Source organism: Neophocaena asiaeorientalis, unplaced genomic scaffold, assembly GCF_003031525.2.
Source record: "Neophocaena asiaeorientalis asiaeorientalis breed wild unplaced genomic scaffold, Neophocaena_asiaeorientalis_V1.1 scaffold31, whole genome shotgun sequence".
NCBI classification, from domain to species: domain Eukaryota; kingdom Metazoa; phylum Chordata; class Mammalia; order Artiodactyla; family Phocoenidae; genus Neophocaena; species Neophocaena asiaeorientalis.
The window spans coordinates 4,371,735-4,387,539 of NW_020175320.1; the positions used below are offsets into that span (position 1 = coordinate 4,371,735).

The following is a 15,805-nucleotide window of genomic DNA, read 5'->3' on the forward strand; positions in this document are numbered from 1 at the left end:
ACTTCTTCTTTTCTGATTTGGATTCCTTTTATTTCTTTTTCTTCTCTGATTGCTGTGGCTAAAACTTCCAAACCTATGTTGAATAATAGTCGTGAGAGTGGGCAACCTTGTCTTGTTCCTGATCTTAGTGTAAATGATTTCAGTTTTTCACAATTGAGAACAACGTTGGCTGTGAGTTTGTCATATATGGTCTTTATTTTGTTGAGGTATGTTCCCTCTATGCCTACCTTCTGCAGGGTTTTTATCATAAATACCTGCCTGTTGGAAGATTTTTAATCACAGTTTCAATTTCAGTGCTTGTGAGTGGCCTGTTCATATTTTCTATTTCTTCCTGGTTCAGTCTCAGAAGGTTGTGCATTTCTAAGGATTTGTCTATTTCTTCCAGGTTGTCCATTTTGTTAGCATATAGCTGCTTGTAGTAATCTCTCATGATCCTTGTTTTTCTGCAGTGTCAGTTGTTACTTCCCCTTTTTCATTTCTCATTCTATTGATTTGAGTCCTCTCCCTTTTTTTTCTTGATGAGTCTGGCTAATTGTTTATCAATCTTGTCTATCTTCTCAAAGAATAAGCTTTTAGTTTTATTGATCTTTGCTGTCGTTTCCTTCATTTCTTTTTCATATATTTCTGATCTGAGCTTTATGATTTCTTTTTTTCTGATGACTTTCGTGTTCTTCTTTCTCTAATTGTTTTAGGTGTAAGGTTACGTTGTTTATTTGAGATGTTCCTTGTTACTTAAGGTAGGATTGTATTGCTATAAACTTCCCTCTTAGAACTGCTTTTGCTGCATCCCATATGTTTTGGGTTGTTGTGCTTTCCTTGTCCTTTGTTTCTAGGTATTTTTTGATTTACTCTTTGATTTCTTCAGTGATCTCTTGGTTATTAAGTAGTGCATTGTTTAGCCTCCATGTGTTTGTATTTTTTACAGATTTATTCCTGTAATTGATATCTAGTCTCATAGCGTTGTGGTCGGAAAAGATACTTGATGTGATTTCAATTTCCTTAAATTTACCAAGACTTGATTTGTGACCCAAGATATGATCTATCCTGGAGAATGTTCCATGAGCACTTGAGAAAAATGTATATTCTGGTTTTTTTGGATGGAATGTCCTATAACTATCAATTAAGTCCATCTTGATTAATGCATCATTTAAAGCTTGTGTTTCCTCATTTATTTTCATTTTGGATGATCTGTCCATTGGTGAAAGTAGGGTGTTAATGTCACCTACTATGATTGTGTTACTGTCGATTTCCCCTTTTATGGCTGTTAGTACTTGCCTTATGTATTGAGGTGCTCCTGTGTTGGGTGTATAAATATTTACAGTTGTATATCTTCTTCTTGGATTGATCCCTTGATCATTATGTAGTGTCCTACTTTGTCTCTTGTAATAATCTTTCTTTTAAAGTCCATTTTGCCTGATATGAGAATTGCTACTCCAGCTTTCTTTTGATTTCCATTTTCATGGAATATATTTTTCCATCCCCTCACTTTCAGTCTGTATGTATCCCTAAAGTCTGGTGATGTGTTTTGGGGTTTCTGTGACCTTATTATGGTTTTTGGCAGCCTCTCTGCTAATGGGTGGGGTTGTGTTCCTGTCTTGCTAGATGTTTGGCATAGGGTGTCCAGCACTGTAGCTTGCTCGTTCAGTGGAGCTGGGTCTTGGTGTTGAAACAGAGATCTCTGGGAGATTTTTGCCATTTGATATTATGTGGAGCTCAGAGGTTTCTTGTGGACCAATGTTCTGAACTTGGCTCTCCCATCTCAGAGGCACAGCCCTGATGCCTGGCTGGAGCATCAAGAGCCTGTGATCCACATAGCTCAGAATAAAAAGGAGGAAAAAAAAAAGAAAGAAAGAAGGAAGAAGATTAAAATAAAATAAAGTTATTAGAATAAAAAAATATTTATTAAAATTTTTTTAAGTAATTAAAGAAAAAAAAGGAAAGAAAGAAGAGAGCAACCAAACCAAAGAACAAATCCACCAATGATAACAAGCACTAAAAACTATACTAAAACAACAACAAATGGACAGAGAGAACCCTAGGACAAATGGGAAAAACAAAGCTATACAGACAAAATCACACACAGAAGCATACACATACACACTGACAAAAAGAGGAAAAGGGAAATATATATATATATAGTTGCTTCCAAAGTCCACCTCCTCAATTTGGGATGATTCGTTGTCTATTCAGGTATTCCACAGATGCAGGGTATCAGGTTTATTGTGGAGATTTAATCCGCTGCTCCTGAGGCTGCTGGGAGAAATTTCCCTTTCTCTTCTTTGTTCGCACAGATCCCGGGGTTCAGCATTAGATTTGGCCCCTTCTCTGTGTGTAGGTTGCCTGAGGGCATCTGTTCTTCGCTCAGACAGGAGGGGGTTAAAGGAGCAGCTGATTCAGGGGCTCTGACTCACTCAGGCTGGGGGGAGGGAGGGGTACGGAATGCGGGGCGAGCCTGCGTTTGCAGAGACTGGAGTGATGTTGCACCAGCCTGAGGCGGGCTGTGTGTTCTTCATTAGACTTTGAATGTGCAAGAAATAAACTTGCATTATGTTAATTTCTATACTATGAATATACATTATATATATGTGAATATTTACATATTGTTTGCACATTATATGTGTGAATAATCTTTTATCAATGATTTATCCAAAAGTATATATTTTTAAAAGAGCTAGAGGAAGAGTAATCCAAGCAGAGGACCCTCCAGGTGTAGAGGCCATCAGAAGGGAGAGAACACTGAGCAGTACTATGGCAGTCGGCCAGAACAAGCACGTTACACAAGGTGGCCAAAGGGGGCAAGAAGAAAGTGGTTGACCCATTTTCTAAGAAAGATTGGTATGATGTGAAAGCACCAGCTATGTTCAATATAAGAAATATTGGGAAAACACTAATCACGAGAACTCAAGCAACCAAAATTGCGTCTGATGACCTCAAGGGTCATGTTTTTGAAGTGAGCCTTGCTGATCTGCAGAGTGATGAAGTTGCATTTAGAAAATTCAAGCTAATTATTGAGGATGTTCAGGGCAAAAACTGCCTAACTAATTTCCATTGCATGGGTCTTACCTGTGACAAAATGTGCTCCATGGTCAAAAAATGGCAGAACATGGTTGAAGTTCATGTTGATATGAAGACTACCCATGGTTATTTGCTTCATCTATTCTGTGTGCATTTTACTAAAAAATGCAGCAATCAGATTCAGAAGACCTCTTATGCCCAGCACCGACAGTTCCTCCTAATCTGGAAGAAGATGATGAAAATCATGACCCAAGAGGAGCAGACAAATAAATGACTTGAAAGAGGTAGTCAATAAACTGATTCCAGACAGCACTGGAAAAGGCATAGGAAAAGTTTGCCAATATATTTATCTGCTCCATGATTCTTTGTTAGAAAAGTAAAAATGCTGAAGAAGCCCAAATTTGAATTGGGAAAACTCTGGAGCTTCATGGTGAAGGTGATAGTTCTTGGAAAAGCTACTGGAGATGGGACAGGTGTTAAGGTCGAATGAGCTGATGGATATGAGTCACCAGTCCAAGAATCTGTTTAAAATTCAGACTTTTAATGGTGACAAATAAAAGAGCTGATTTGTGATTTTTTTTATAAAAGGGAAAGAACTAGGTATGTTCTAGAATCTAAAACTGCTCTAATACAGTAGTCACTACTACATGTGCCTCTTTCACAATTGAAATGTGTCTAGTCTGATAGAAAACAAACTTACGGTTACCAAATGGGAAAGCTGGTGGGGGGGGAGGGATAAATTAGGGCTTTGTGATTAACATATACACACTACTATATACATAATAGATAACCAACAAGGACCCACTGTATAACATAGGGAACTATACTCAATATCTTGCAATAACCTATAATGGAAAAGAATCTAAAAAGGAATATATATGTAAATATATAGAGAGAATATATATATTTTATGTTCATATATATAAAACAATGTACATATATATATAAAACACTGAATCACCTTGCTGTACACCTGAAACTAATACAACATTGTAAATCAACTATATTTCAATAAAAATTAAAAATAAATGTGCCTTGTGTGAATTGAGATGTGATGTAAGTGTAAAATGCACACCAGATTTTAAAGAGTACAAAACAAAGAGAAACTAAAATATCTCATTAATAATTTTTATAGTGATTATATGTTGAAATGATAAAATTTTTATACATTTGGTTAAATAAAATATTAGTAAATTAATTTCACTTGTTTCTCCATAGTGTGTGAACTTGAAAATTTAAAATTATACCTGTGCTTCAGTTTTGTGGCTCACATTATATTTCTATTGGACAGGGCTCTTCTAGAGACTGACAGAAAGCCAGGCTAACAAACATTGGCATAAGCAGGAGATGGGTTAATTTAAGAGGTTATGTGTTAAGGGTGTATGTCACTACCACATTCACATTTCTTCATTTCTTCATCCAACAAAGAAATGTTAAAAATTATCTATGCCCAGGCATTGTGTCAAGTTTGGGGACACAAAGATGAAAGAGGCATAAACCTTTCAAGAAACCTCTAGCACAGGGGAGGAGACAGATGAGCAAACCAAGAATTACAATATATCCATTTATGAATGTTCAGCGCTAAGGCGACATGAGGAGGGACACCTGGGGTAGAGGAGAGGCAGAGAAAGCTCTCAAGAAGAGTTAACGCTTGAGCTGTCTTTCAAGGGCAAGTAAGATACTCTTACAGACCCACCCTTATCCAGCCCTATCCCATCCTTTCTCTCCAACTTCAATTTCTCCTCTGATAGCCCTTTCAGTGTTCTGTCTAGATGTTCTGTTCAATGGTTGACAAAAATGCCCATAGTCAAACTTCAGCATCAACTTGCTTAAACTCAACCCTAGTTTTCCTTTAGTGACATATTTTCTCTTTCCTCCATGTCCACTCTACTGGAGACCATCTCCCTCTCTCATGCCCTACCCTTCATCCCCAACTCACTAGGTGAAGAGGGGTTGGCATTTTCTTAGTTCCCCATTTCGGCTTCGTGTCAGTCATTTGCTGCCATTGCCAAAAGTAGCTTCTAGGTCCATCCTGCCTGCCTGCCCCCACTTTAGTTGTTTTTCTTTTTGTCAACCCCAGATCAACTCCAGGTCAAACTTTCCTCTATGTTTTCAGCAACTGTGTCACAGTCCTCCTCTTTATCTCACTACCTGTCCTTATTATTCATGACTTCACATCCCTTCCATCATCCAGCATACCTACTTCACAGTTCCTTGACTTTCTCAAGTCCGATGACCTTAATTCCCTTAATTTCCATTGTATCTTAGTCACTAAAAGTATAGCCATATTTTGGACCTCATCTTTGTTTATTTTTATTCTTTCACACTGTATATTTGCCTAACCCCTAAACTATGTATCTACCCTTCCCCACCCTCCACATACCATACGTATGCCTTAACACCTCCTGAATCTGCTTTTGTTTCTTATTGTGATCCCTAGGGCTGTGATGCTTCTTTATTCACTTCTCATAGTCTTGGGAGTAAAATCTGTGGTGAGGTAAGAGGAGGGTTTCTAGAAAGCAATCCCTCCCTCAAAACTCAATAATATCTGCTCTAGTCATTTTCCACTGGCACTCACCTGTAATGCCTACTTTTATCTTGATAAATGTCATCCTTTCTTCAAGGTCAAACTCAAATTCCCTCCAGGAAACAAAGCACATGGATCTTTCCTTCTTTAACTCCTACTACATGAACCAAATCAACTTTTGATTATATAGCTTAAGTCATCTCCAGATTATTTCTTATCTATTAGTCATTGCCCCAACAGAAATCTATAAGAAAAGGACCATACATTCTATTTCTTTGGCATTTCCTACCCAAAGAACACAATGCTGGATGTATATTTGTTGCTTAGATAATTATTTGATAAACAAATATATCATTTTTTATTTTGCTATGTAAATCCAGTAACAAAAGATTCTGCTTATTCTCATAATTTCTTTGGCAGTGGAAAAATTGAGGAGAAAATAAAACTTTCTTGTGTAATCTCCTCAGAGAGGTCCCATTGAAAATCCCAGTGGGTATATAAGACTGGCAATTAGTTCCCAGATTGGATACAGAAGCCAGACCTGGTTATGTGGGGCTGTTATCAGAGCAATCAGAAGCAGAAACCACAGAGCACCATGATAACAGCCAGAGTTTATGAAGTATCTCATAGCATTCTATATTTTATTAAGTATTCTATAGGCAGTCTACTAAATACTTTCTGATTATTATTTCATACAATTCCTCCAAACCTATTAGTTAAGTATTCTATTCCCATTTTACAGATGAGGAAATAAAGACTCAGAAGTAGTAAATGACTTGTCCAAGAGAACAGCAAGTATCAGAGTTGGGGTTTGAACTCACATCTGTCCGACCCTAAAGCCTATGACTTACCCTTAAAATTCAATGAGTATAATTTTGTTTTGTGAATATTAATTGGTTTGGGAGGAGGTCTAATATTCCTTATTTCCTCTGGTAATACAACTCCCTTCTTTGGGAAGAAATTCCCTTCTTCTTTCCACCATGCTCCATCATGAAGAAGAAATGGTTACTGTCATCTCTCAACATGACAATACCGCCCTACCCATAATGTTTAGTCAAGGGAGAGATATCTGCCCAAGCTGAGCCAACAATACCTGATTTCCCAGATCAGAACCCAAGCTGCCCCAATTAGAATTCTTCCCCCAAATACAGGAAACTAAACCTGTGAGTGAGGAGTGTTTCCTGTTAGGTACTCAAACTATACGAATGTAAACCTGAAGCCATGGCATGTCCTTCACCTCCTGGAAGAAGACTGTGTGCAGGAGAGAATAAAACTGACATGGAGAGACAGGGAGAGAGAGCCAGCCCTACTGCTTGTGAAACATCCCCACTCACCTTTTCTCCCTTGCTGCTTCTGACCTTCCCATGGTGAGTGGAACCAATAACTTCCCCATTTTGCCCAAGCAAGTGCTTTCTGTCACTTGCAAAGGAGTCCTAAATGATTCAGCCCAACCCAGGAAGTGCTGAAGGTCAAAAATCAGTAAAAGTAAGACTCATTAGCATAATGAAGAAGTAAATGAAATATTGGAAGCAAGAGACAAAGCCAAGAGGTTGCAAATCAGACAGCACGAAGAGTGGATTAGGGGTGAGAGACAATGGAATTAAAGCCACCTAAGATCATCTATCCTGGAAGAGCTCTGTGAGACCTGAAACTATTTCTTTTTAAAGGTCACTAGCCAAAATAAGAGTTAGCAGGTCAGCTTAGTTCAAAGACATGGATGGAGTAAGAGCAATAATCAGAATTTCATAAGATAAAATTATTCCTTTTAAGAATTAAGCCCAAATAAAGCTATCTCCATCTTAAAAGAGCGTTTTTTACTGGTATTCACTACCTTCTTTTTAATGACCATTACAAACTAAGTAAATCATATGTTAGACCCAAGGAAGGAATTAGAAGGAAATCAAAGACATTTGAATATGTAATATGTCATATTGGCTAAGAACTAAAGTTATATAGAATTTACACATAGAAGAAAAAGAGGCTTGGCTCTTGGTAGACTTAATTTCACCAGGATGATGTGTTGAGGTTTAGAGTAGGTGAGAATCAGTCTTTGACAATGGACCAGACAGCCACACTAATATGGCTGAAAAAATAAGCTTTCTCAGTCTGCATTTACATTTCAAAAATGTAGGTGCATGAGCTTAATTTCCTTACTGGGTTTACCTGGAGATAAGTGTCAAGGAGCAAGCTCTAAAATGTAAATAATTCATTGGTTCACCGAGTGGTTTTCCAAGCTACCACGGACTTTAGTGCTCTGACCTCTGGGAGAAAGGGGTGAAGGCTTGGATTGAAGCTTATTTTAGCAAATCCTTTCCATTCAAAACCCATAAGCTTCTTGTCCTTGTCAGCAAGTGTCCAGAAGGTGCCTTGTCAACAGATCCCATTCGAGGGTAGCACAGCTGGGAGCTGACAGAAGTGGGAGGAGCCTTGGGTGCTTTTGCTACAATCTGGCCTGTGACATGAACTGAAAACTGCTTTGGTTTTTCAGCTGGAAGTAAATTACATTCCTTTGACTCACTTTCTGTTTTGTGATGTGCCTGTATGTGTACACAATATGTGTGGTTTGGACATGTACATGCACACATACAAGTGTGTTTATCAGTTGAAACTGGGCAGTGTTTTCACATAGTGCATAGTCCAATAAAAATTGTTGAATCTCCAATTGCTTCCTGTGGGTTTTGTGATCATTGCCCAGAATAAGAGCCGGATCCAATCCAACTCATTGCAGAATCTGCCACCAATACAGTCAAGTAGTATGATCAAAAATTGTTGAGGGCTGCTAATTTAAATGGATAAATGTGCACCCAAGGTATAATATTAATCTTTCAACTTTTTTGCTGAAGTCTTTAAAATTAGGGCATGGCTTAGGATTTACACACAGAAAAGAGATGCTTATACAATTGCTTTTTTTTTTCTCTTTAAGAAAATCATTGTGCCTCCATTTAGTCACATCATTGGAAATAGGCCATGGTGAAGTGTTTCTACCATAAAAAGGACAGATTACTAAGTTCTCTAAATCCTATCACTTTTACAGTTGACAATTAAACCAAATTATTACACCCATAAAATAGAATAAGAGAAGGTCCTTGTTAAATAAATCATTTCAGTTTCAGCATTGCTTGATAAATAGTGATAGGGATATAAATTCTATTAAGTGAGAAACTCTACACTGTAAATTGGATACACATGGTGGACTTGAGAAATGAATTTGAGATAAGAAATATATTCGCTTTGTGAACCAAAGTAATATAGTGGTTGCTAAATCCATTAAAGCATTAGCTGATTATAATTCAGTATGTTAATTTAATATTATGGGTGATAAGCTTTGTCCTAGTTCTAGTTCTAGTTATGATCTGTAATAAACCTGGATGTATATTTGTACCCCATTTTCAGGCTGTGCCTTTTTCAGTCCCTTTGAACTAACACTGTTGATACCTTTTATCTGTAGCCTCAACTGCACTTCTTATGAACCTCTTCTGACAAAAGCTGGAAAGAATGTTACTAATTGCATTCATTCTTCCCAGCAGGTGAAACCAGAATCATTTGTGTTTGCAGTGTGGTATCAGTGTACTGAGGGTCAACTCTGGATGCTTGAGTGCCCTCCATCATTTTATTCTGGTCCATATCCCTTATCTCCCTTTAGTTTTCCTCCCAGCTTCTTCAGAGGACCTGCTTATCAGGGGCTCTGGCACCTTTCCTGGTTTTACCAAACAATTTCTATGGTATCCATCTTCCACTTGCAGTTTTACATCACTGGACATAACTGCCACAGAGGCCAAGAGTACTGAATATAAACTGGCAATAGAGGATCACTCATTGTCTCAGTATGAGTTTGTTCAAAAACATTGAGATATTGCAAGTATTGATGGGTGTAATTGATGTTTAATAATGAAGACAGGGCTTACACAAATATGGAAAGAGCCACAGGATTATCAATCTGGATGGCTGACGCTAAAGAATCAAGAAAGAGTCACAAATATCAGACTGAGGCAAAGGAATAAAGAAAGAAGCGTACCTCTTATGGGGGGAGTTTTCAAACCAGTATGACCGCTAGGTGAAAGCTCTTGAAGAAGTCTTGAAGCCTACCACATGGGATTATAATAACTTTCCAAAAATTCATTTGCTTTACTTTACCTTCCAAATCTCAAGAAAGTTGTTCTCATTGGAAAACTCCAATCCAGAACCATGTATGGAAGGAGATTTTAGGAAACATACTTTCCAGGCCTAAAAGGGGATTTTGAAGATACTGCTAAATTGACAACAAACAATCTAACAGAGTCAACCCCTTTGGAAATTTGACAACTATGCCCCATTCCATTTAACTGCATTTAACTCAATACGTAATATAAGGACATCACGCTTTTACTTAGCACAATGCAACCATCCTTTGGTAACCAAAGACCAAAAAACTCTCTTCCCAAAGAGTAGACTCAAGTCTCGTATATCATTTTAACTACCTTTAAATGATGCTTAACCCTCTTTAGCTAAGTTATACTTGCCCCATTGAAATCCTGTAATGCAAATGCTAATGCTGTATTAAAATATCTAATGTTAGGGCTTCCCTGGTGACGCAGTGGCTGAGAGTCTGCCTGCCGACACAGGGGACACGGGTTCGTGCCCCGGTCCGGGAAGATCCCACATGCCGCAGAGCAACTAGGCCCGTGAGCCATGGCCACTGAGCCTGCACGTCTGGAGCCTGTGCTCTGCAACGGGAGAGGCCACAGCAGTGAGAGGCCCACGTACCGCAAAAAAAAAAAAAAAAAAAAAAAAAAATCTAATGTTAGATAATACAACATTAAGAGACAAAACAGATAAGAATAATTCATTAACGTATGTAAATATAAAATCAAAGCAATAAGGAAGATGAGTGTAATCATTACAGTTATTATTCCTACAAGTGATGATTTGGCCATAATTGGTATTTATATCTTTCTTATTCCACTAAACTTTCCTTAGCCTCTTTGTTTTCAATAAGTGATTCAGTTGGTTGTGGTTCTTTGCTCAATGGAATTACTCAAATCCTCCTGAAGGATCTGTCATCAGCAGTCTTGTCTGTATTGGGTTTCTGTAGTTTCTCATTATCTTTCGCTAGAGGACATGAGTACTATGAAATATACCCATAGAATATTCTGGGTTATAGTCATGTCCTCTTTACTCCCATTTTGTAGTAGCAACATAATTTCCCCTTTATAATCAGAATGAATTACCCCACCTATTAGAGTAACACCCTCCTTTGCTATTGGTTCAGTGGCATGAGGTACCCATAGTGGACAGATGGCACTGGTAGTTTCTACTTCATAATAACTATGTTGTGTCCCCTGATTCTAGGAATTAAGATCTTAAAGCAGCAAGTCCAAGTTATAATATTGGGAATAGAAAATTTGCTAGTGGATTTTTAGGGATAATAATGAGAGAATCCAGTTCCATTTCTACCCTGTAGTTCTTAAATCCATACATCCTGGCTATGGGTGAAATAACATCATATACTGATTGCTGATTCAAAGCATGTACAATATACTGAGGACATTTCCCCAGGCTTGCAAAGTTTGTCAAGCACCTAAAGCCCTCCATCTATAACCTATAGAGGGTTATATTGTCCCTCTGATCATTGAAAGTCTCCTCTGTTGTGGTAGCCCTTTCATGAACATTTATATGACACAAAAAATTCCTAATATTCTATGCCAATTTGGAGAATTACATCTACTTATCTCTTCTCCAGACCTCCTTGTCTACAGTTTTCCAATTTTGTGTCTTCTCACTCCATGATCATCTAGCTAAACTGTTAGCAACTGCCCACAAAACCGTATAGATCCATACCTCTGTCTACATTTCCTTCCAAGAAAAATGAATAACAAGGGGCATTGCTCAAAGTTCTTTGTGCTGGGAGGATTTCTCTTTACTACCATTCTTTAGGATCACCCCTGTGTGGTGCTACAGTGTTGAAGCTGCCCACTTTAAATTGTTACTGGGATATAATATAGAATCATCTTGTAAACAAGCTCTGTGTTTGTCCATGAGCTGATCATAGAGGACTCACCATGAAGTTAGAGGTGCTGATCAAGGAAAAGAAGTCTGGCAACAGGAGTAGGGACCTCAGAAGTCTTGAGTAATTCGTCTGGGCAAATTGCTTGTGCCTCCAAGAGCTGCTTGGGCCCCATCTTGTATATAGTACTTGATGATGAAGTGCTGTTGTACACTCCAAATTTATAACTTCATGAGCCAGACAGCACACATGCTATGAGAAAAGCTTATCATTTTATCATGAAAAGCTTAGGTCACATGGTAACTCGATGGCCCATTATCACACATTCAGTCTCTTTTAGGACCCAGGAGCAAGCTGAAAGCTGTTTCTCAAAAGGACAATAGTTATCCGCAAAAGACAATATAATTTTACTCTAAAATTCAAAAGATCTTCACTGTTATTTATCTATAGGACTTGCCAAATACTCCATATAGCATTCATATCTGTCATAGATACTTCACCACCATTGAGTATGCAGGCTTATACGGCTCAAGTGGCAAAACAGCTTGAAAAGCAAGCAACCTGGACCTGTTGCATAGCTTTTCCTTGTCCTGTTTCCAGTCAAAACTGGCAGTCTTAACAGATTACTCAGTAAATGGATCAAATCCATGTTCCTAAATGAAGAATAGATTGCTTCAATACCCAAAGAGGTACCCTAGGTGTTATACATTTTCCTTACTGGTTGAAGCCACTTGTCCTTCACTTTGTAGTGATTATCTCAATGTATCCCAGAAATTCCTAGAATTCCTAGAAATTTCACTGAGTTTTCAAGCCCTGAATTTTGTGGTCTTACCCCCTGGCATGCATGAGTTTTATTAAGGTGTAAAAGGATATTAGCTACTTCCTGCTCACTAATTTCAATCAGCCTGATAACATCAATGCAGTAGGCCAGAATAATGGCCCATGGAATCACTAGATAACCAAGGTCCTTGAGCACTGGAGTATTGAAGGGGTCTGAGGTAAGGCCACCTAGTGAAGGTATATCGTAACTCCCCCTATATCAAAGAACACTTGTTCTGATTGTGCTTACTAACAAGTGTAGAAAAAAAAAAAAAGCACCAGCTAGATCAACAGCTACTTACAAGATATCCAGAGCTGTGTTGATTTGTTCAGTAAAAATCCACATCTGGTCAATAGCTTCAATTGAAGTCACTATCTAATTAAGTTTATGATAATTCACTGTCATTTCCAAGATTTATAATTTTTCTGTCCTGGCCAAGTATGTAGGTAGTAGGTAGGTTGAATGGGTAAAGCGGTAGAGACCAATATCTCTCCATATATCAAGTCTTTGATCAGTATTACTTTTGGTTTTCAATTTCAGTAGGAAGAGTACTGAAGAGCCTTTCCCACCATAATACCTCCCACTCCACGGATCAAGGTGCTAATATGACAAGTCTGCATATGCCTATCCTACCTATGTATTCAGAACTAAGAAACAGCCAGAAGCTTGGACTTATAGGCAGGCATGAGCCAAACCTCCATTAACCACCTGTTCTCCATAAGTTCCTACTTTTGGCTAGTGGACCACAGTGGCATTTGTGTCTCCAGGAATGAGCATCAATTCAGAGTCAGTTTCTATTAATCCCTGGAAGATTTGGCTACCTTCCTTTTCTCAGTGTGCATTCACCCCGGTAAATGGAAACAAGTCCCTTTGGGAAGGTTGGGAGGCAGACTTACAGTGCAATTTTTGTAAGTATAGCAGATTCTTTACTTAAAGTAACCTTTAATATAGCATATTAGTTTCCTATGGCTGCTGTAATAAATTACCACAAATGTAGTGTCTTAAAGCAACACAAATACAAGTTTACTAACTTGCAGTTTTGGAGGTCAAAAGTCCAAAATGGCCTAAAATGAAGGTGTTTGTAGAGTTATGTTCCTTTCTAGAGGCTTTAGGGGACAACATATTTTCTTGCCTTTTCCAGATTCTAGAGGCTACTTGCACTGGCTCATCAACCTCTTATATCTTCAAAACCAGTAGGGACCAGGTATTTTAAAATGGCTCCTTTCCCTTCTGCTTCTGGGAAGCCTGAGGGGATCCTTCTCTGATATTTACTGAGAGTTCTTGTAGGTAAATCTCGCAAAATTGTGGGGGCCCTTATGCTTGGATGCCCCTGGAGTTTTTAAATCTCAGAGTTGTCCACACTGAGTATCCAGCAAGTGATTGATTACAGCTCCAGTTTTTCTGCCCCAGCACTGGTTCCTGAGGAGGTTTCCACTGCTGACAACTCTTCAGGGACAACGACTGAACCCTGTGGGTTGAAGAAAAAAAATAACAGATTTCCAGGTAGACTAAAAAACAACTTAGCACTCAGCAAGAAAAGAAGTGAGAACTCAAGTTGAAACAAACTGTGCAGACAATGTCACCACAACACTTCCAGATATTAAGAATGGTGGAAACCTGGACAGACCACAAGTCATCTCCACCAGTGCATGGAAAAAGGAAAGAACTTACCTGAAACAAGAAAAAACAGAGCCAGGAGGACAAGAGAAACATCTCTGATGACTTTTGGAGCAGCAGGACTCAGTAGTGCCTGAAACCATTTAACTGAATTGAAAATTTTTCTTTTACTTTTCAAAGAAAGTTTGGAGTTTTTAAAATTTACAGCTATAAGACTGAAGAAATCCTGTTGTTAAACATCTGATTGAACAGAAGCAAGAACTACAATCCTGCAGCCTGTGGAACAAAAACCACATTCACAGAAAGATAGACAAGATGAAAAGGCAGAGGGCTATGTACCAGATGAAGGAACAAGATAAAACCCCAGAAAAACAACTAAATGAAGGGGAGATAGGCAACCTTCCAGAAAAAGAATTCAGAATAATGATAGTGAAGATGATCCAAGACCTCGGAAAAAGTATGGAGGCAAAGATCGAGAAGATGCAAGAAATGTTTAACAAAGACTGAGAAGAATTAAAGAACAAACAAACAGAGATGAACAATACAATAACTGAAATGAAAACTACACTAGAAGGAATCAATAGCAGAATAACTAAGGCAGAAGAACAGATAAGTGACCTGGAAGACAGAATGGTGGAATTCACTGCTGCAGAACAGACTAAAGAAAAAAGAATGAAAAGAAATGAGGACTGCCTAAGAGACCTCTGGGACAACATTAAATGCAACAACATTCACATTACAGGGGTCCCAGAAGGAGAAGAGAGAGAGAAAAGACCCAAGAAAATATTTGAAGAGATTAGAGTCGAAAACTTCCCTAACATGGGAAAGGAAAGAGTCACCCAAGTCCAGGAAGCACAGAGAGTCCCATAAGCATAAACCCAATGAGAAACACACTGAGACACATAGTAATCAAATTGGAAAAAATCAAAGACAAAGAAAAATTATTGAAAGCAGCAAGGGAAAAAAAAGAGAAAATCGACAGTAACACAATAGTAGTGGGGGACTTTAACACTTCACTTACAACAATGGGCAGATCAGTCAAAATGAAAATAAATAAGGAAACAGAAGCTTTAAATGACACAATAGACCAGATAGATTTAATTGATATTTTTAGGACATTCCATCCAAAAACAGCAGATTACACTTTCTTCTCAAGTGAGCACGAACATTATCCAGAATAGATCACATCTTGGGTAACAAATCAAGCCTCAGCAAATTTAAGAAAATTGAAATCATATCCAGCATCATTTCTGACCACAGCGCTATGAGATTATAAATGAATTACAGGGAAAAAAACGTAAAAAACACAAACACATGGAGAAAAAACAGCAGATTACACTTTCTTCTCAAGTGAGCACGAACATTATCCAGAATAGATCACATCTTGGGTAACAAATCAAGCCTCAGCAAATTTAAGAAAATTGAAATCATATCCAGCATCATTTCTGACCACAGCGCTATGAGATTATAAATGAATTACAGGGAAAAAAACGTAAAAACACAAACACATGGAGTTTAAACACTACGTTACTAAATAACCAAGAGATCACTGAAGAAATCAAAGAGGAAATCAAAAAATACCTAGAGACAAATGACAATGAAAGTGCGATGACCCCAAACCTATGGGATGCCACAAAAGCAGTTTAAGAGGGAAGTTTATAGCTATACAAGCCTACCTCAAGAAACAAGAAAAATCTCAAATAAACAATCTAACCTTATACCTAAGGAACTAGAGAAAGAAAAACAAACAAAACCCAAAGTTAGCAGAAGGAAAGAAATCAGAAAGATCAGAGCAGAAATAAATGTAATAGAAACAAAGAAAACAATAGCAAAGATCAATAAA

The 15,805-nt window shown here is 38.0% G+C and overlaps 1 pseudogene; it reads left to right on the forward strand.

Annotated features, from left to right (window-relative positions):
* The first annotated feature begins 2,748 nt into the window (after nt 1-2,748).
* Nucleotides 2,749-3,544, forward strand: LOC112413561 (40S ribosomal protein S3a-like; annotated as a pseudogene).
* Nucleotides 3,545-15,805: the final 12,261 nt, after the last annotated feature.